Here is a 7,772-nt window from a genome sequence, read left to right as displayed (position 1 = left end):
TCACTTCTACTTCTCGAACACTATAATGCCCCACCCCTCCCCCATAGTTCTAAACGTCAAGGGCCAACAAACTAAAGTTTTCATAGCAATAAATAGTCTGCCCTCTCTGCAGCGAAAAAGATCAAGTCTCTTTTGGTTCAATAAGCCTTAAAAACATCCTAGTTTCATTTTAAGTCAGGCCATAGTGAGACAGGGGGACAACATCTCAAACATACATGTTCTATGTGACACTTAATTGTCCAAGTATGTAAGAAATTTCACATGTATTTCCCTTTAACCCAGCTCTGTCATCATTTCCTTTTCCAGAGTTACATGGGAATCTTGGGAGCTTACCAGCACCTGAAAAATCAACAGAAGTCATCTAATCTTCAGTCCATTGTGACTGTTGCCACTATCCTCACTGTCTGCTTTTGCAGGACCCCCTGAGGTGGGCAGTTCCACTGCTACCATGTAAATGGTGCACAAGGGACTTTGCCTACCTAGCTCAGTAGCCCCAGAATTCTGCTTCCTGGCAATACTGACTTTGCTAGACTTCTGTACTACCCTAGAATGAGTGGACAAAAGTTAACAACCTGCCTGCTACTTCTGTCTCTATGAATTTTCTCCAGTGAACACTGCTGTCCCAGATCTGATGTGTATGCTCTCTGGTTATCTGCCTTTGCATGTACATCACACCCCCTGTGCCAGAAAAAAGGGGAAAAAAATGAATCTCTGGAGTAAGAATCACTTCATTCTTAAAAGAATCTTGTATTATCCAATACTCCAAAGCCATGCAAAATGACTAAGGGCATTTTGGGGGCAACTGGGTGGCTCAATTGATTAAGCATCCAACTCTTGATTTTAGCTCAGGTCATAATCTCACACATCAGGCTCTGCACTAACAGCACACAGAGCCTGCTTGGAATTCTCTGTCTCTCTCTCTCTCTCTCTCTCTCTCTCTCTCTCTCTCTCTCTCAAAAAATAAATATTTTTAAAAAAAGACTAAGGACACTTTGGACTTCTCCTAAGGTGGCTGACTGAATACAGGTGTTCCGTAAACAATAGTAAAATAAATACAATAGTAAATCAATAGTAAAATAAATACAAACAATATCATTCTAAAATGCAAAGGGAATGGAAGGAAGCTGATGAAGAAGTTAACACATTTTTGAAAGATGAAAAGCTAACTGATTCACCAGAGTGGAGAAAGCTTAAAACCTGACTTCAGGAAAAAGATTATACCCCCAAAGGAAACCTATTCAGTCAGAGAAAGACAGAAAGACAAAAGGAAGGGAGGGAAAGGAGGGACGGAAGGAAAGAAAGGAAGAAGGAAGGAAGGACACAGATGTAAGGGTAGGGAAGGGAGAAAAGGAGAAGAGAGAAGCACACAGGAACTGAAGGCTCCAGGTACCTCAGAAAACAGAGTGAGATGTGGTGATCATTTAAAAATCTGTATAAGGAGTCATTAAACCCCCATATCCCCATGACCACACCACAGCCAGGAATTTACTTTTCCCAGACCACCACAGGACACTGCAGGACTTATTCTATAAAGACACTGAAGCAGAGAGATCCTGGACTCTGGAACACTGGGCACTGAGGAGAGAAGGGGTAGGGCACCTAACTGGAAACAGGGGGACTAAGAATTCCCCCTCCCTATCTCACTCCCAAAACACTGTCAGCTAAACTTTTTTTTTTTTTTATTCTGCAGGCATAATATTAGAGGATCCCTTGGTGGAGAAAATGAATGCTCACTAAGAAGTTCTATAATAATTTTTGAAAAAGGTTTGGGGATATATCCCCAGTTGTCTGATCACTAACACAGCAGAGGTCATTACGTGCAATCACCTTGGTATAACTGACATTTTGGACCATACTATTCTTTGTTGTGGCGCCTGTCCTGTGCATTAGAAGATATCTGGCAGCATCCCTGGACTCTGCCACTAAAAGACATAGCTCTTCCCCAGTGGTGACAATCAAATATTATTCCAGGAGCAACTTGGTGGTTCAGTCAGTTGAGCATCCAACTCTTTTTTGTTGTTGTTGTTAAGGTTTATTTATTTTTTGAGAGAGAGAGACAGAGCACAATCAGGGGAGGGGCAGAGAGAGAGGGAGACAAAGAATCAGAAGCAGGGTCCAGGCTCTGAGCTGTCAGCACAGAGCCCAACACGGGGCTCAAACTCACAGACCACGAGATCACGACCCGAGCCAAAGTCAGATGCTTAACCAACTGAGCCACCCAGGCGCTCTGAACATCTAACTCTTGGTCTCAGCTCAGGTCATGATCTCACAGTTTGTGGGATAGAGCCCCTCATCAGGCTCTGTGCTGATAGCATGGAGCCTGCTTAGGATTCTCTCTCTCCCTCTCTTTCTCTGCCCTTCCCCAGCTGTGCATGCTCGTTCGCTCACTCTCTCTCTTTCTCTCTCTCAAAAATAAATAAATAAACCTTAAAAAATATTCCAGACATTGTGAAATGTCCTCTGGGGGGCAAAATTGCTCTTAGATGAATGATTGCCCACAGTCCATTTAAAAATACAAAATAAAATATTAAGGTAAATGCAAGAAGAGGCAGTTACAATGTTCAGTGCTTTGTCTCTAATGAACATAAGCAAGGGATGAAAAGTGGGGTAGGGGATTTGAGTCACAGAAGTAGATGGAATTAGCTGTTACTGTAAGTGCTAAGAAGACAAAGATGATAACTGTCAAATGTATAAGACCAATGATGTAAAAACTTAGAAAAAATTGTTTTTCTTTTGGGAACTAGGGAGTTCTTCACTGAAGAAGCTGTGTTTGAAAACTATCTTAAAGGGCCATAACGATTAAGAAGGGTAGAAAAAAGAAGGTGGAAGACATTTCAAGCAGAGGAATTTATGTTTAGATCACACATGCAAGTCAGGGAAAACAGAATCAATGTTACTGGAGCAGTTACGGGGGAACAAGACGACAATTCAGTTTCTTCCACAAGAAAACAGAGGGCTGCAGAGGTGCATTGTCACTTAACAGTGACATGTTAGGTCATGTCAGACTCTAGCATTCTAGAAATCTGCTGTAATTCTAAACTTTTTTAAAGGAGGGTGTGAACTCTAGTATTTGGGACTAGGAAGTGTCTACAGGATTGTAGTCTTGGAGAGAGAATTAATGTTTCAATATCCAAGTTTTAGGGGTGCCTGGGTGGCTCAGTCAGTTAAGTATCCAACTCTTGGTTTCAGCTCAGGTCATGATCTCATGGTTCATGGGCTCAAGCCCCGTGTTGGGCTCTGCACTGACAGCACAGAGCCTGCTTGGGATTCTCTGTCTCCCTCTCTCTCTGCCCCTCCCCTGCTCAAGCTCGCTCACTCTCGCTCTCGCTCTCTCTCAAAATAAATAAACATTAAATAAATAAATAATTAAATATAGGTTTTAGAAAACTACCAACATGAAGAGCATTGATTTAGGATGTCCTCATTATCTGAGGATAATTAATAACAGGAAAACAACATCTATTAAAAGTGGAATAGAAGTTCATATTAAATAATGAGAAAAAAATTTTTATAGAGACATTCATAATGAGAAGAGAAACCAAAGATTGTAATTTTATCTTATATTTAAAAGTTAGTTTGTAATTACAAATATGTCCTAATACAACAAACAAAAAATGAATTAAGGATTGATTTTGTTTTAGTTCTGGCATGATTCTTTTGATAAAGTTGATGAGAGTCCTAAGTCAGTATTTCCTTCATATTCAATTTTAAAATTTTTGCAAAATATACTAGAGTTTCATCAATTTTCCCAAGGGCCCCTCCTTATCCTTTGATATTCAAATCATTCCCTTCTGAATTATCTATCCTGTCATCATCCTTTTTACAAGGTTTGCAACTTAATTTTGTAATCCATCTGTGTCCTATTTACATTATATATTATGCTTGACAAAGACATTGACCTGATGGGTGGGCTAGACACAAGTGTTAATGAGTGAAAGAATCTTTGAGATGAGACTAATTTCATAAGTGCTTGGTTCATTAGTGAATATGTTCATATTATGTCTACTATTGTAACTGGGGGTAACTTGCGTCAGCACTTATGTAACAAGAACTCCCAGTACCTACCACAATGGTCTTGAGCTTACATATAAGATAAAGGCTCTGTTGTCTGGGGCAATGACAAGGGAGAGTTAGTCAAACATTCTGGTTAACTGATAGTATTAGGGTTTACTTAACCATTAACCTAAAACTCATGGGAGTAAACAAAGAAAAACAATGTCTCACTATAACAGTCTGTGACTAAGAGCATGAAGAAACAGACTCCTTCTTAAATCAGAATAATTAGCTGTCACAACCCAATATTCACTTAATGCTCTGTTCCAGTGAGTGTCAGCATTTGGTACTGGTAATTAGACTAGAGTTTGCAAAAAATATCAAAAGTATTCATTTGTAGAACTTTCTGATTGGCAAAGTGACAAACAGTATAAATTTGGAGTAGTTCTTTTTCCCCCAGTTACAAGTAACTTTCTCGACAGGTACATAGTAGAAATAATAATAAGATCTGGTTACCAAATGTAAATCACTTAGACCTTAAGTTCAAAAACAGCATGAATAAGGCACTGTTGATATTCTCAGCACTCAGTTCCAACAGAATCACTCTCCACAGAATTCTAGATGACCTTCAAATCCATGTCCTTTTCTGCTTTCCTTGACATAATATTTTTTCAACATTCATCTTTCAAACTGTCTAATCTTTACTACTTTTATAATTAGGTAGCTTCAGAATTTAAAAAAAGAACCCACACTGATAACATCCTGACCATTCTGGATGACAGTATCTCTACACAAGTTTAGGCAGCAATGATAAGGAAACTTATTAGAACATTCTCTTCAAATCTTAAGATTAGTGAGTTTTCAAAAATAAATTCTACTTTGCAAGACTTTGCGTAGACAGCTTGACTCACATAGTCCTTAGAAAAGCTCATTGTTCCCTTTTTGAACTGGTCCATGTATTATAGAATATGTGGTTGCCTACCTAATGTTACTGAAAGGGCTGTCCAACTATCTCTGCCAAAACTGTGTTTTATTGCCTGAAACTCCCATTTTGACAATCATTTCTTTAGATTTTTAATATTGCCTTTTCAGAATTTGTATATTGCCATTGTGAGGTATGAAGATTGTATTTCCAAAAATAGCCACAGCAATATTCCTGGCCTTAAATGCTCTCCCAGAACCTTGCAGCCATATATCAGTAAGCAGAGCCTATTTTCCCTGTCCTTGAAGTGGACTAGGCTACTTGGCAAATAGAGAACAACAGAAGGAATGTGGCATGACTTCAGAAACTAGTTCATACAGACCATATGGCTCCTGCCTGCTCTCTAATCTCTATCTCTCTTTCTTTATGTGCTCACCCTTGGAACCCAGCCACCAGGCTATAAGAAAGCCCAGCAGTCATATGGAAACATCACATGCAAGTATTCTGGTTACAACCAAAGCTGAAGTCCCACCCAGACAGCATTAAGGCCACACAGGTGAGTGAGTGAGTGAGTGAGTGAGTGAGTGAGTGAGTGACCCTTCAGAGAATTACAGCTATCAGTCTCTGAGCCACTCTAGTCTACTCTGGCTGAGTATGGATTTGTTAGTAAGTAAATGGCATCACTGTTTTAAGTCACTTAGCTTTGAGGTAGTTTTTGTTGTTGTTGTTTAATGTAGCCATAAATAACCAATAGGAAAAACACATTAATATTGGTACAGGTTAAATTCTCAGATTAGCTAGCCACTTTGTGGTAAATATAGGGAACATGAGGGATTATAACATGAAAAGAAAAAGGAAGAAGAGAAATGATTTATCTAAAGCAAAACCTTTTCTGTTTATGTTGGGTAGAGAAACTATAAAACTCTTAGAAGAAGACACAGGGGAAAAGCTTCACAACGTTGGATTTGGTAATGATTCCTGGATGTGACATCAAAAGCATATGCCACAAAAGAAAAATAATAGAAAACTGGATTGCATCAAAATGAAAAACCTTGGTGCATGAAAGGACACTATCAACAGAGTAAAAATGCAGCCTATGGAATGGGAGAAAATATTTGCCAGTCATATAAATAAAACCTTGGATTGTGAGTAACTTGTTCTGCAAGATGCGCAAACATTTCTAATTTTAACTTGATAAACCAGTGATGTCTTGCAATATGAGTAGTATATGATGCCAAACATCACATGATCACAACTGGGCCATTGGTTCTTGAAATTCGCTTTGATATTCAAGTGCTTGGGATTACAAACATGTTTCCAGAATGAATTATGCTCACAAACCAAGGTTTTACTGTATATGATAATGGGTTAATATCCCAAATATAAAAGGAATGCCTAGAATTCAACAATAACAAATCTGATTTAAAAATGGTATGGGTGGTGGCCCAAGCCTGATTCCTGGCCTCTCCTCTTACTCCTGGAACAGCATGAGCTTCACCAACCGCTTTACCTTTTCCTCCAACTACAGGTCCCTGGGCTCAGTGCAGTCGCCCAGCCACCAGGTTCAGCCAGTCAGCAGTGCAGCCGGGGTCTATGCAGGCACTGAGGGTTCAAGCTCCTGGATCTCCATATCCTGCTACTCTAGCTTCAGGATGGTTGGGGGCCTGGGACATGGCCACCAGGATAGCCAGGGGTCTAGTAGGCATAGGGGAAATCCAGGGCAAGAAGGAGACCATGCAAGACTTGCATGACCATCTGGCCTCCTACCTGGAGAGGGTGAGGAACCTGGAGGCTGATAATCAGAGACTGGAGATCAAAATCTGGAAACACCTAGAGAAGAAAGAACCCCAGGTCAGAAACTGGGGACATTACTTCAAGACCATCAAGGCTCAGTTCTTTGAAAATTCTGTGGACAATGTCCACATTGTTCTGCAGATTGACAATGCCCATCTTGCTAATGATGACTTCAAAGTCAAGTATGAGATGGAGCTGGCCATGTGCCAGTCTTTGAAGAGTGACATCCATGGCCTCTGTGAGGTAATTGATGACACCAATGTCACTTGGCTGCAGCTGGAGACAGAGATTGAGGCTTTCAAGGAGGAGCTGCTCTTCATGAAGAAGAACCAGGAGGAGGAAGTAAAAGGTCTACAAAACCAAACTGTCAACTCTGGGTTGACCATGGACTTAGATGCCCCCAAAATCTCAGGACCTCAGCAAGATCATGGCGGACATCCAGGCCCAGGATGATGAACTGGCTCAAAAACCGAGAGAAGCTGGACAAGTACTGGTCTGAGAAGATTGAGGAGAGCACCACAGTGGTTACCTCACAGACCACTAAGATAGGATCAGTTGAGATGACCCTCATGGAGCTGAGACGTACAGCCCAGACCTTGGAAATCAACCTGCACTCAATGAGAAACCTGAAGGCCAGCTTGGGGAACAGCTTGGGAGGTGGAGGCCCACTACATGATGCAGATGGAGCAACTCAACAGGGTCCTGCTGCATCTGGAGTCAGAGCTGTCCCAGCCCAGGCAGAGGGACAGTGGCAGAGAGTGGCCAAGAGTATGAGGCCTTCCTTGCTCAATGTCAGGTTTAAGCTGAAGGCTGAGATCACCACCTACCGTCGCCTGCTGGAACACAGGTAGGACTTCAGTCTTGGTGATGCCCTGGATAGCAGCAATTCCTTGTAAACCATCTAGATGACCACCACCCACAGGATTGTGGACAGCAAGGTCCTAAGACCAACGATACCAAAGTTCTGAGGCACTGAAGCAGCAGAAGCAGGGTACCTATGGAGAGCAGGAGGCCAATAAAAAGTTCAGAGGTCAACAAAAAAATTAAAAAATTAAAAAATTAA

At 41.0% G+C, this 7,772-nt stretch overlaps 1 pseudogene; it reads left to right on the top strand.

Annotated features, from left to right (window-relative positions):
• The first annotated feature begins 6,309 nt into the window (after nucleotides 1-6,309).
• LOC122475814 lies at nucleotides 6,310-7,772 on the top strand (annotated as a pseudogene).

The sequence above is a fragment of the Prionailurus bengalensis genome, chromosome A1 (genome assembly GCF_016509475.1).
Source record: "Prionailurus bengalensis isolate Pbe53 chromosome A1, Fcat_Pben_1.1_paternal_pri, whole genome shotgun sequence".
Taxonomy (NCBI): Eukaryota; Metazoa; Chordata; class Mammalia; order Carnivora; family Felidae; genus Prionailurus; species Prionailurus bengalensis.
This window is presented reverse-complemented; position numbering and strand designations above follow the sequence as displayed.